Source organism: Nicotiana tomentosiformis, chromosome 8, assembly GCF_000390325.3.
Source record: "Nicotiana tomentosiformis chromosome 8, ASM39032v3, whole genome shotgun sequence".
Lineage (NCBI taxonomy): Eukaryota > Viridiplantae > Streptophyta > Magnoliopsida > Solanales > Solanaceae > Nicotiana > Nicotiana tomentosiformis.
In genome coordinates, this window is record NC_090819.1 from 98,458,674 (window position 1) to 98,473,597 (window position 14,924).

Here is a 14,924-nt window from a genome sequence, read left to right on the forward strand (position 1 = left end):
TCGTACCATGAAAAGGTTGTTGGGTGTGATTGAAGATGTTTTGGTCCGGGTTGATAAATTCATTCTTCTGATGGATTTTGTCATTCTAGATTGTGAGGTTGATTATGAAGTGCCACTTATTCTTGGGAAAACTTTCCTTGCTACGGGTAAGGCTCTTTGTAATGTTGAAGCCGGAGAACTCACTTTCTGGGTTGGTGATGAAAACGTGGTATTCCATGTGTGTAATTCCATACGGCAACCAAATAGCAATGAGGTGTGTTTTTTGTGGATTTGGTGACCGATGTTATTGTTGATGATACAATTGCTACAATCAATGTTGGTGATATGTTAGAGGCTATCTTGCTCAACTTTGATGATGATGAGATGGATGGCTTCATGGAATGTGTGAACTCTTTGCAAGGAATGGGGTCATACAACTATGCACCCCAGAAATTATCCTTGGATATTGAAGAGCCACCTAACTTGGAGTTGAATCCATTGCCTTTACATCTTTGGTATGAATTTCTTGGCCCTTGTTCTACTTTACCCGTTATTCTTTCCTTTTGTTTGATTAACGTGCAAGTAGATTCCACCTTGGCGATGCTACAAAAGATGAAGAAGGCTATTGGGTGGACCTTGACGGATATTCGGGGTGTAAGCTCTGCCTTTTGCATGTATAAAATCAAGTTGAAGGATGGAGCTAAACCATCTATTGAACATCAAAGGATACTTAATGAGGCTATGCAAGAAGTTGTCAAGAAGGAGATTATCAAGTGGTTGGATGTCAGGGTTGTCTACCCCATCTCTGATAGTTCATGGACTTCTCCGGTTCAATGTATCCCAAAGAAGGGGGCATGACGGTGGTCACCAACAACAAGATTGAATTGATTCCTACAAGAACGGTGACCGGTTGGAGGGTGTGTATGGACTATCGCAAGCTCAAAAAAGCCACAAGGAAAGATCACTTTCCACTTCCTTTACAAGATCAAATGCTCGATAGATTGGCCGGTCGTGCTTTCTATTGCTTTCTTAATGGGTACTCGGGCTACAACCAAATTCTCATTGCTCCGAAAAATCAAAAGAAGACAACCTTTACATGTCCCTATGGTACTTTTGCTTTCAAGCGGATGCCATTTGGTTTGTGCAATGCACGGGCGACTTTTCAAAGGTGTATGATGGATATTTTTCACGGACATGGTAGAGGACTATCTTGAAGTTTTCATGGATGACTTATCAGTGGTTGGAGATTCTTTTGATGATTGTCTTGCAAATTTGGACAAATTGTTGGCAAGATGTGAAGAAACCAATAAGATGCTCAATTGGGAGAAATGCCATTTCATGGTCGAGGAAGGTATTGTCCGTGGCCACAAAATCTCAAGGAATGAAATTGAAGTTGACAAGGCAAAGATTGAGGTGATTTCTAAGCTTCCATCACAAACTTCAGTGAAGGGTGTGCGGAGTTTCTTAGGCCATGCGGGTTTTTACCGGTGCTTCATCAAAGATTTCTCTAAGGTGGTGAACCCGTCGTGCAAGCTTCTTGAGAAGGATGCTAAGTTTAATTTCAATGATGATTGCATGAGATCTTTTGAATTGTTGAAGCTCAAGTTGACAACTACTCCATCATCACAGCTCCAAATTGGAGTATGCCTTTTGAACTCATATGTGATGCAAGTGACGTAGCAGTTGGGGCTGTTTTAGGGCAACGTATCAACAAGATTTTCCATCCGGTCTAATATGCTAGCAAGACCATAAATAGTGCTCAAGTCAAATATACCGTTATAGAGAAAGAGCTCTTTGCTATTGTGTTTGTAATTGAGAAGTTCCGCTCGTACTTGATGGGTGCAAAAGTTATTGTCCACACAGATCATGCGGTGCTTTGTTATCTTATGAGAAAAAAGGACTCCAAAGCTCGGTTGATGATATTGGTGCTCTTGTTACAAGAATTTGATATTGACCCACAAGCTAGTGGGCAAGTGGAAGTTCCAACCAGGAGATAAAGAGTATCTTGTCTAAAACGGTGAATGTTAATTGGACGGATTGGTCCAAGAAGCTTGATGATGCATTATGGGCTTATTGGATGGCTTACAAAACCCCTATCGGAATGTCGCCATACTGGTTGGTGTTCAGAAAATCTTGTCATCTTCCGGTGGAACTAGAGCACAAGGAAATGCGGGCTCTAAAGAAGTTGAATCATGATTGGGATGTAGCCTCTAATTTAAGGGTTGCACATTTGAATGAACTGGATGAGTTCCGGTACCATGCTTATGCGAGTTCGTCCTTGTACAAAGAAAAGATAAAATATCTTCATGACAAATACATTCGGAACAAAGAATTCAAGGTAGGCGATCTTATATTATTGTTTAACTCAAGATTGAGGATATTTCTCGGGAAGCTAAAATCCAAGTGGAGTGGTCCTTTTGAAATTGTTGGTGTGACATCTTTTGGTGCATTAGACTTGAAGAACAAAAATAATGAAGTATTGTGAATCAACGATCACCGAGTGAAGCATTATTTGGTCAAGGTTGGAGATAGCCACGTGGTGGCGGTTATTCATTTCACTTGAGGGTATTTTGCATCGTGCCGCTACGTTAAATCAGGAGCTTCTTGGGAGGCAACCCATGTTCTTTTCCTTTTTCTTTTGTAGTTAGGTGTTATTTATGTTCTAACTTGATTTGAAGTGTGCTACAGGGATGAGTGTGACTTACAAAAAAGTGGGAAAAATATGGCTAAGTGTTCAAGATTGTGCGTACCACACTATATTTGTGCGGACCGCACTTTTCTATGTGCCATAGCAGAAGAGCATTGTGGCCGCACATTTCTTTTGCGAGCCACAGATTTGAAATGTCAAAATACCAACTCTCTGAAGTTTAAGCTTGTCAGTGCAGAAGTCGATCTGCGGCCGCACGTGAAATCTATGGTTGCACCTGAAAATGTGCGAACCACAGATTAAGTTCTAAGACGAGACAACCCAGGTGATAGGTTGCGGACCGCACATGAAAATGTGTGGCCGCACTCGTCTCTTTTCCCTTCTCAAAATGGTTGGTATAAATATAATAGTAGATCTCATTTTACCTTTTTCCCTCTCTGAATAAAACATTGTTGCTCTGTTGATTTTCTTGGAGATTTCTAACTATCCTCACACACCACTACCTTGATAATTCACTCATTACACTCACTCTATCTGGTATGCTTCAATTTCATGTTAAATTTTTTGTGTTAGTTTAATTTTTAGAGTTTTAGTTCTTTTTAGGCCATTTGTTATTAGAGTTCAATGTGTTCGTGTGGGGTAGATCTGAACTGGGTAAACATAATACGTGCTCTAATGGGGTTGGGTTAGTGTAATTTCATGTTTTAACCATGTTGCCATGCCTATTTGGGAAAAAAATGAAAAAACTAAGTAGAAAAAAATAGTTTGCTCGTAACTTTTTAAAATCTGCGGCCACACTTGAATTTGTGCGGTCTGCAAATGTTGAAATTGGGAAACGTAGTGAAGAAGGAATATGCGGCCGCAAGTGAGTGTGGACCGCACTTCCATTCTGCGGCCGCACACACCAGACTTTTACGGACCGCAACCCACTTTTGCGGCCACACATCAAAAATATGCGGACCGCATATCCCTTTTACCTACAGACATGTATTGCATGCATAACCCCACTGTGTACAATTGTCTTTCCTTTTCCTACAATAGTCCTGAATATGTTGAACAATGAATTGCAACTAACAATCTTCTTTGCTTTGATACAGACAATGGTTCGATCAAGAGGCTGAGGCGACACTTCAAAGGGAAGAGGTGAATTTTCTCAGGGTCGAGGTAAAGGTACCTTGCCCTTGGCCAGCCTAAGACAATCAGGAAGAAAACCACATCCGGCAGAGAGAGAGGTGTAGACCTCTCCGAGTCTAGCTCCTATGTCCCGTCTAGGGAGGTGTCATACGACAACTCAACCTCTATTCAGGAGAAGCAGACGGCCACACAATCGAGGCCACATGGGAGATACCAGCTCAGGGATGAGCCTTCTTTATCTCACAGCAACTCCGAGGGATCGGAGAGTGCTAGCCAGGCTTCTGAGCCATCATCCATACCAGTCCCTGTGGCACAGGTTATACATGACATCCCAGATGATGGTAGAGGGGGAGATGCTACATCTACAAGTCTGGAGAGATCAAAGAAGAAGGAGGTCTGGGAGTATCAATTTGTCAGCTTGGCCGCCTTCACTAATTTTTGTATGTGGTGGCCAGTGAGGTCGTTGACTCTTGAGCACCAGTTCTTATTGAAAGATTTAGAGAGATACAACCCGGCAATCTTGAGTCAGTTCAGAGCACGAAAGGGTTAGATGTGGTTCACCAAGAAAGTGGAGGATGCCAAAGAATACCTCGTCCGAGAGTTCTACGCCAATGTTGCTCATAGAAAAATGGGACGAAGGTGACCAAAGTGCGCAACCTTAAGGTGAGGTTTGATTAGCATACGCTAAATACGTACTTAGGTTTCGAGGATGTTGAGCCAAAGGAGTATCTAGAGAAGTGCGCAATGAAGGAGGAAGTCCGACCTTGGATGGCTGAGATCTTAGCACCACCAGGTCCACCACCACTATGGATTACCGCTGGGGTTCCCTTTCAGCGAAACACTTTGAGTTTTGAGGCAATGGGGCATACCTTTGTTTGTAGCAAATTGGATGCATGCCAGAACGAGACTCGCCTTCCTATTCCTCGGGCAGTTAATTGTGGCTTCCATCATGGACAGGTACCCAATTAATGTGGGTGCCATGATGTCGGCCAACATTTCATTTATAGCACGGCAAGATATCTCGGCCTACCCTTATCCCAACACTATCACAGAGTACCTCACTGATGCAAAGGTAGAGCTGAGAGATTTTGTCACCAAGGTGAATCCGAAGAATTCATTCGGCTGGTATTCGCTGATGGATATGAGCAACCCAAAGAAGAAAGTCCAGCCTTTTGTCACCACAGGCCAGTCTGATGAGCCAACAGTGGTAGTTTCTGAGACAGCTAATCTTCCATCCGCCTCTACTGAGCCTTCTTCCAGTGCCACTGCTATGCCTCCGCCATCATCCTCATCCCCTACCACAACCCCTAGAGCAGCTCTGAATCCAGTGTCCATGCCAACAGTTCCACTATCTGCTCTGCGAGTCTCCCAGACATTGGCGAGTCTTAACAACTGGATGCAGACAGCTACTTCTAAGTTGTCTGACTTGTCTAGTATTGTTGCAGCGCAGTCCACTACTCAGGCACCACATGCTCTTTCTGATATTGATGAGACACTGAAGAATATTCTAGAAAATCAAAAGACAATCATGGGCACCTTGGTACAACACGGGTCAGTTATTGAGGAGCTGCGAAAGGAAGTGAAGAAGATGAGGAAGTCTCACGCAAACAAGAAATCAATGGACAAGCTCCGAAAGGAGGTGACTAGACTTGCCACAGCTGGAGACCTCCCCTTTAATATGCTGCTTGACCCGCACCAGTCCTCCCCAAATCCTTCAGCACTATTAGCACCGGTAGCACCAACTGGCCAGTCTGAGGAGCCACACCTTGCTGCCGACACTACCGAGGCAGTGCGTGCGATGTTTGCCACTCCATCCACGCCTAGATATGATGATGATGAGATTCAGTTGGCTGACACTGAGGGAGATGATGTTGTTGGGGACACTGAGATGTCGAAGGATCCTTAGGGATTTTTCTTCACCCTCTCTTATTTTACTCTTATTTTGCTAAGCATTGGGGATAATGCTTACTTTTATTTGGGGGTGGAGTTTATTTGATACATTGACACACTTTGGATACATTTGGTCTGTAATAATTTGATGATTCTCTCTCTCTTTTCTTATTTGTATTTATCTATCTTCTCTCTCTTTTCTTATGTGTATTTATCTATATTTAGTAGTTATTATTCATTAGCTTCTTTATTTTTTCCATCTTAGTTTTTGTTTTGTTAAGTAGCTTCTTTTTTGTGCTTTCGTAGATAATAAGCCTTTGGTTTTCTTAATGCCACAATTGTTTTCAAAGGTAGTTTTTGTATTAACCGAGTGACTCGTCCCAACGATGGATGGCGTGACAACCTTCTTAAGGTAATGAGTCCGTTTTTGTGTTTAAATAATAATAGTAGTAGTAGTAGTAGTAGTAGTAGTAGTAGTAGTAATGAATAAAAAGGCCTAATCAAGTCATTCTCGAAGATTAATCATGCTTCATTTGGTACTAACACACTTAACTACGGGCTTATGGTTAGAGACAAAGTTTTTGAAAGAAATAGCTTTAGTTAGTGACTTTGTGACTCTTGAGTTGACTTTGGTAATCATTGAGTGATTTATTGGACCATAGTGATCTTAAAACTTAAATGTGGTCGTTGTAGGATCTCGACTCTATCCTCTTTTACAATCTAGTTGCGTGAAGTGTGAGATGAATTGTTGCTAGTCCAAGTATCCGTGCGAATGGTCTAGCACTTGCCCCGAATGTGTTTCACGGTGAAATCCTAAGTTTTGCTTGATTTAAGAAGTGATCGTAGGCTTTCCTTGGTCCGTTTGAGCTTTTTATTACCAACCAATGTCATTATCTCTAGTAAAACCCCTTTGAGCCTCTAGCCTTTCTCATTTGATAACCATGTGATAAGCCTTTACCCGTTTTGTCGTGGCCTTCTCTTGGCACCAGGACTTTTCTTGACACTCTTGTGAAATAAGTGGCTTAAAGCATAAGTTTGGGGGAGAGATGAGGAATTTGAAAAAGATATCAAGGCACAAAAAGAAAAAATAAATTATCTCTATGAAAAGAGAAGAAAATAAAAAGAATAAAATGCAAAAACAAAAAAGAATAAATGGAAGGGTTGATGGACTCAAAAAGAGGTAATGATCCCTTAACATGAGCATCAAGAAGGGAGAAAAAGAATGAAATGAACAAGAAATAGTGATGTCAAGTCTCTCTAGCCCTTAATGAAAAGAAAATGCATCTAAGAATTGGTAATTGTGAGCCGAGAAATGAAAATGTGGAGTGCTTAAGAAAAGGTGTAACCACTTACCCATATGGTATCCTACCCTAATCCAAAAGCCTTCATTACAACCCAAAAGAAGTCCTACTTGATTTTGAATCGAGTGAGCTTACATTAGTGTTGATCTACATGAGGAGTGAGCCTATGATACTTGAAGCCGCACTTGTGAGATATGAGAGATGAGTGAACCTTTCATGAATCTTAAGATTGAGTGCTAACTTTTTAAGTGAGCTTGGCAAATGGAAAGTAGAGGAGGAAGAGTTTGGAGTCCACCGTGACCTACATGATAGAACAAGAGTCTTTGATGAGTAAAGTCAATTCTTGAATCTCAAATGTCACATTAGAACTATATGTGCATGAATATTTGACTTGTCACCTTGTTGATAATGCATGAGTAGTGTGGGTAATTGTTAGTCCTATATGATGTATGAATAGCTCACCATTGACTCGTTGAAATTACCTTTAACTTTGAAGAGGTGGGAACTAATTTATTTGCTTGAGGATAAGCAAAGACTTAAGTTTGGGTGAGTTGATAAGTGTGGATTTTGACCACTTATTAGCACCTTTTTGCTTCTGTTTTAGTCCAAAAGTATTGATTTGTGTTCCCAACACTAATGAAAGTGTGCAAATTGCAGGAATATTGGAAATTCGGGCTCCCATGATGAAATCCTACTCAAAAATGAGTGTTCCAACTCACAAGACAAGAAGGGGCACAAGACACAAGAAGTGCGGTCCATAGAGGTATTTCTGCGGTCGCAGAAGAAAGTGCGGACCGCAAAATTTTCTTTGTGGCCGCAGAACAAGTGGAGAAGCCCATCAGACTTTTAGCAAATGTGTAGAATGCAAATTAATTGTGCGACCGCACAACAAGGTCCGTACCGATAAAGAATTCAAAGTTTAGAGAGTGTGCAAATGACCAAGACTTGAAGCATTTCCTGAAGTGCGGACCGCACTAAGAATTGTGCGGCCACAGAAGATGCATTGCAGCCACAGACCAAATTGTGCGGTTGCAAAATCCAAGTCCTTGCAAGCTGAAGCAATCTGCGGACCGCACATGAAATTGTGCGGCCGCAGAACCTCCCAAGGGTCATTTCTGTCAGCGAATTTTGGGTCACTATAAATAGATGAGAATCATATTTTTAGGTTAAGTTTCGAAGTTTGAGTTGTTGTAGTCATTGTATTTTGTATTTTAGGAAGTTTGTGACTATTTTGGGATTTAAACATTATATTTTATCATTTTAATCTTAGATTATGAGTTGAATTAGCATTTTTTTTTTATTTTCTTCATTTCTCACTATAAGTAGCTCGATTCTTACTAGGGTTATGACCCAACCCTAGTGTGTAAACCTTATGGGTATTTAATTTAATGTTTGTTTGTGATTGGGTGTTGATTATTTAGCCTAGTTTATGATTTAATTTTAGAATTAATGGTTGCAAACATTGATTCATGCCTTTTTGACTTGGTCTTTGCTTAAGAAAGAGAGACCTAATCTAGGAAAACTTGGCTAACAAGAAATTGGTTTAGTTAAGAGTTTGATTAGCCTAATTAAAGGGTTTAAACTAGAGATAGTGAAAACCCGACTTGAGCTCATATCAACTATTTAGCTCGATACCCATTTGTGCTTGAGAAAGCCAAATTGGACAAAATACACTCCGATCAATAAAATAATTATTAATGTATTTAACCCATTAGGCGAACACCTAGGTTAAGGTCACATCTCTATGCTTTTTAACCATTTGGAAAAACAACAAAAACAATCATTTGCTTTCTAGTTTCTTCTCTTAGCTTATAATTATTAGAGTTAATTTAGAAGTAGAAATCAAAATCCTTTGTTGGAAGTGTAATTTAGTTCTTCCATTTGCTCTCATCAAGTGTATACCCTGAACACCCATATTAAACTCCCTGTGAAAATCGACCCCGACTCTTGTTGGGTACTATTCTTCCAACGACCATTTCCACTCACTACTGAGTGTGGATTGGACGTGGATCAGGTATGCTACAACAGAGTTCTCGTGCCATGGTTTCGGCACCAGTTGCTTCACCGCCTGCTCAGACAATTAGAGGCGGGGGTTAGGATGTCAGAGGTGGAGGTCAGGCCATTAGAGGTGGAGGTCAGGCCGTTAGAGGTGGAGGCCAGCCAGATAGAGGTCGTCCGAGAGGCGGAGGTCAGAGTGGCCAGGGCCAGCCCTATTTTCATGCATTCCCAGCTAGACCTGAGGCTGAGTCATCTGACGTTGTTATCACAGGTATTGTTCTAGTTTGCCATAGAGATGCTTTCGTTCTATTTTATCTGGGCTCTACTTATTCCTACGTGCCATCCTATTTTGATTCATAGTTGTTTGTGCCTCGTGATTCTTTGAGTGCTCTTGTGTATGTGTCCACGCATGTGGAAGATTATATTATTGTAGATCATGTTTATCGATCGTGTATGATTACTATTGGGAGTCATGATACTAGTGCAGACCTCCTGCTTCTTGATATGGTAGACTTTGATGTTATTTTGTGCATGGATTGTTTGTCACCTTATCATGCTATATTGGAATGTCACGCTAAGACGGTGACCTTCGCCATGCTGAGGTTGCCTCAATTAGAGTGGAGAGGGACTCCTGGCCATTCTACCAACAGGTTTATTTCTTATAAATGCTCGGTGCATGGTCGAGAAGGGATGTCTAGCTTATTTGACTTATATTCATGATTCTAGTGCGGAGGTTCCTTCCATGGATTCAATACCAGTTATGCGTGAGTTTCTAGAGATATTTCCTACAGATCTGGCGGGGATGCTACCCGATAGAGATATTGACTTCTTATTGACTTGGCTCTGGGCACTCAACCCATTTCTATTCTACCATATCATATGGCCTTGCCTAAATTGAAGGAACCGAAGCAACAGTTGCAGGATTTGCTTGATAAATGATTCATTATACCTAGTGTCTTACCTTGGGGTGCGCTCGTGTTGTTCGTGAAGAAGAAGGATGGTTCGATGAGAATGTGTATAGACTATCGGCAGTTGAACAAAGTCACCATCAAGAATAAGTATCCGTTGCCGAGAATTGATGACTTATTTGATCATCTTCAAGGTTCCAAGTGTTTTAGAAGATTGATTTGAGATTTGGCTACCATCAGTTGAAGATAAGGGCATCGGATGTCACTAAGATAACTTTTCGGACTCAGTATAGGCATTATGAGTTCCTAGTTATGTCATTTGGGTTGGCAAATACCCCAACAGCATTTATGGATTTGATGAACCGGGTATTTAAGACCTATTTGAATTCTTTTGTGATCGTATTCATTGATGATATCTTTATGCACTACCGCAGTCGAGAGTAGCATGAGCAGCATCTTCAAGTTGTACTTCAGACTCTGAGAGATAGTCAGTTATATGCCAAGTTTTCAAAGCGTGAGTTTTGGTTGGATTCAGTCGCCTTTTTGGGACATGTTGTATCAGTCGAGGGAATTAAAGTGGATCCTAAGAAGATTGAGATAGTTCAGAACTTGCCTAGACCTACTTCAGCTACAGAGATTCGAAGTTTCCTAAGTTCAGCAGGTTATTATCGCCGGTTCGTAGAGGGATTTTTATCCATAGCATCCTCATTGACTAGATTGACCCAGAAGTGTGCCTCATTCAGATGGTCCGATGAGTATTATTTGAGCTTTCAAAAGCTCAAGATTGTTTCCCACAGGTTCGGGATCCTACACGGTGTATTGTGATGCATCACGTATTGGGCTCAGTGTATTATTGATCCAGGATGGCAGGGTGATTGCATACACATCGCGGCAGTTGAAGGTTTATGAGAAGACTTACCCTATTCACGACTTAGAGTTGGCATACATTGTTCATGCATTGAAGATTTGGAGGCATTACCTATACAGCATGTCGTACGAGGTATTCATGGATCATCGGAGTCTATAGTATTTGTTCAAGCAAAAGGATATCAATTTGAGGCAGCGGAGGTGGTTGAACATGTTAAAAGACTATGATATCACCATTTTGTATCATCTCGGGAAGGACAATATGGTGGTCGATGCCTTGAGTAGAAAGTTTGTAAGTATGGGTAGCCTTTCGTATATTCCAGTTGGTGAGAGACTGCTAACATCAGAAGTTCAGGCCTTGGCCAGTCAGTTCGTGAGGTTAGATGTTTCGGAGCCTAGTCGGGTCCTAGCTTGCACGGTCTCTCGGTCCTCTTTATATGAGCGTATTAGAGAGCGTTAGTATGAAGACCCCCATTTACTTGTACGTAAGGGAACAGTGAGGCACAATGATGTCAAGTAGGTTGCTATTGAAGATGATGGGGTGTTACGGATGCAGGGTTAGATTTGTGTGCCCAACGTGGATGGGCTTCGTGAGTTGATTCTTTAGGAGGCCCACAGTTCGCGGTATTCCATTCATCCTGGTGCTGCTAAGATGCATCAGGATTTGAGGTAGTATTATTGGAAGAGAAGAATGAAGAAAGATATAGTTGCATATGTGGCTCAGTATTTGAATTGCCAGCAGGTAAAGTTTGAGCATCAAAGGCCTGGCGGTTTGCTTCAGAGGCTTGAGATTCTCGAGTGGAAGTGGGAGCATATTACCATGGATTTTGTTATTGGGCTCCCATGGACTTCGAAGATATTCAATGCAATATGGGTCATTGTGGACAGGTTGACCAAGTCGGCACATTTCATTCCAGTAGAAGTTACCTATTTTTCAGAGCGGTTGGATGAGATCTATATCCGTGAGATCGTTCGTCTTCACAGTGTGGCAGTGTCCATTATTTTTGATCGGGGTACGCAGTTCACATCGCACTTCTGGAGGGCCGTACAACGTGAGTTAGGCACACGGGTTAAGTTGAGTATAGCATTTCACCCCCAGACAGACGGACAGTCCGAGCGCACTATTCAGATATTAGAGGATATGTTTTGTGCCTAGGTTATGGATTTCGGGGGTTCTTGGGATCAGTTCTTTCCACTTGCGCAATTTGCCTACAACAATATCTACCAATTGAGCATTCAGATGGCTCCTTATGAGGCAATATATAGGAGGCGGTATCATTTGCTAGTTTGTTGGTTTAAGCTGGGAGAGGCCCAGTTTTGGGTACCGATTTGGTTCAAGATGCCTTGGAAAAGGTCAAGATGATTCAGAATCGACTTCGCACAGCTCAGTCTAGGTAGAAGAATTGTGTCGATCGTAGAGTTCGTGATGTTAAATTCATGATTGGAGAGAGGGTTTTACTCCGGGTTTCACCCATGAAGGGTGTGATGAGGTTCATAAAGAAGGGCAAGTTGAGCCCTAAGTATATCAGACCCTTTGATATTCTTGAGAGAGTTGGTGAGGTGGCCTGCAAGCTTGCATTGCCAACTAGCTTATCAGCAGTTCACCCGGTGTTCCATGTCATGCTCCGAAAGAACCACGGTGATCCGTCCCATGTATTAGATTTCAGCTCGGTCCAATTGGACAAGGATTTGACTTACGAGGAGGAGCCGGTGGCCATTCTAACACGGCAGGTCAGGAAGTTGAGGTCTAAGAGTTATTCTTCTGTTAGAGTGCAATGGAGAGGTTGTCCGATCGAGGCAGCTACATGGGAGTCTGAATCCAAAATCACCATAGGAAGTTATTGGAACCATCAAAACTTCATTCTGAAGTCGTCTACATATAAGTCAAACTCCGGTCAACATTTTCGATTTAAGCTTCCAACCTTGGGACTAAGTGTCCCAATTCACCCCAAAACTTTTTCGAAGCCAATCCAAACCACCCCAGCAAGTTACATAACAATAAATGAACATAGAAGAGGCAATAGATAGGGGAACGTGGATACAATATTCAAAATAACCAGCCAAATCGTTACATCATAGGAAATCCAAATGATGGAATGAAAATCAGAGGAGCTCTTAAGAAAAAGGCTAACATTGCACTTATTTCTCAAGTTGAACCAAAAAAGGTTTACGAATCCTTAAAATACTCATATTGGGTACAAGCTATGCAAGATGAACTTGATCAATTTGACAAAAATCAAGTATAGAAACTAGTGCCTAAGCCATCAAATGCCACAATCGTTGGAGCCAAATAGGTATTCAAAAACAAGTTAAATGAGGATGGAAAGGTGATTAGGAACAAAGCCAGATTAGTGGCTCAAGGCTACTCACAGCAAGAAGAAGTCGACTATGATGAAACATTCGCTCTGGTAGCCGGTTAGAATCAACTAGTATATTGCTTGCATATGCATCTTCTAAAGGTTTCAACCTTTTTCAAATTGACGTTAAGAGTGCTTTGATAAATGGTTTTATTGATGATGAGTTAAATGTAAAATAACCTCCTGGATTCGAGAACTCACAATTACCTTATCATGTGTATAAGTTGACTAAAGCCCTCTATGGACTTAAGCAAGCCCCTCGAGCCTGGTATGAAATCTTGAGTTCATTTCTATCTAATCATGGATTTACCAGAGGTAAAGTAGATACTACATTATTTATCAAAAGATCCTCTAAAGGTAATCTCATTATTCAGATTTACATTGATGATATTATTTTTGGTAGCACAAGCTCTCTTTTGTGCAAGGACTTCTCAAACCTCATGCAGAGTGAGTTTGAAATGAGTATGATGGGAGAACGGAATTCATTCAAAACGTTTGACATGAGCAATGCTATAGCAATTGGAATACCCATGAGTCCTTCAACAATTCTTGATAAAATGAGAAGGGAATCCAGTGGACGAAACTAAGTATCGTGGAATGATTGGATCTCTACTATACTTAACTGCTAATCGACCATATATTATGTTCAGTGTGTGCAAATGTGACAGGTTTCAGTTAGATCCTAAGGAGTCGCACTTAACTGTAGTAAAGCGAATGATTCGTTATCTTATTGGAACTACTTCTCATGGACTATGGCATCCGCGTTCTAACAAATTTAAACTTGAAAGATTTTCATATGTTGATCTTGCAAGTGACAAAGAGGATAGGAAAGGTACTAGTGGAACGTGTCAATTACTGGGAAGGGCATTAATCTCATGGAACAATAAGAAACAAGGATCGGTGGCCTTGTCCACAACCGAAGCAGAATACATTCCCATTGACAATGTTGTGCTCAACTACTATGTATGTCGCGTCATTTGGGTGACTATGAATTATTCCTTAAACCCATTCAAATATTTTATGATAACTCTAGTGCTATATGTCGCTCAAAAAAATCCCGTACATCATTCTAGGGCCAGGCACATAGATATCAAGCATCATTTTATTAGAGAACATATCCTTAAAGAAAATATATAATTAATGTTGTGAGCACTATTGATAAATTAGCAGATATTTTTACAAAGCCCTTACTTGAAGACAGATTTTGTGCTTTGCGGGACTCTCTAAGTATTATTTTTATTAATCCCAAAAATTAGGATCTATGTGACATTATTTACTTTTACAACCACATTATCTGCATGTTTCTTTATGTGTGTAAGTGTCATTAATGATGTGCCTCCTGTTTTTCCTTTTTTCACACCTTTTCATAACTCTTCAGAAGGCAGTCAATCATCACATCGTATCTCTGACGCCTTTTACCTTGTACACTCAACTGTCTAATTCGTTTCTTTTTAGTCTCTTTCCACCACTCTATTTCTCTCATGTTGTTTCTATCACCAAACCCTTTCCTTCATCCCAACAATGGCAAAACACTCAAAAAACCCTTCTGCTTCAACCCGAAAAAGCACTCATTCCAGAACAAAATCCTTTTCACAACCTCCTGAACTAGTCAATCTAGGGTCGAACCACTCTGAAGAATTTGCCTCCTCTCAAGCAGAACTCTCCGATGATGAGGGTAGTCTAAATGAAAAAGACCTAGGAAAGCATCCAATGGAAGACAACCTTGAGTCACTCACTCCCAAAAAGTCCAAAGCAGATCTCTCAGGTTCCGTAGACACAGACATCAACTTCTGGGACACCCCAAATAGAGATGCCTTCATCGCCTTCAAAGACAAACTCGTTG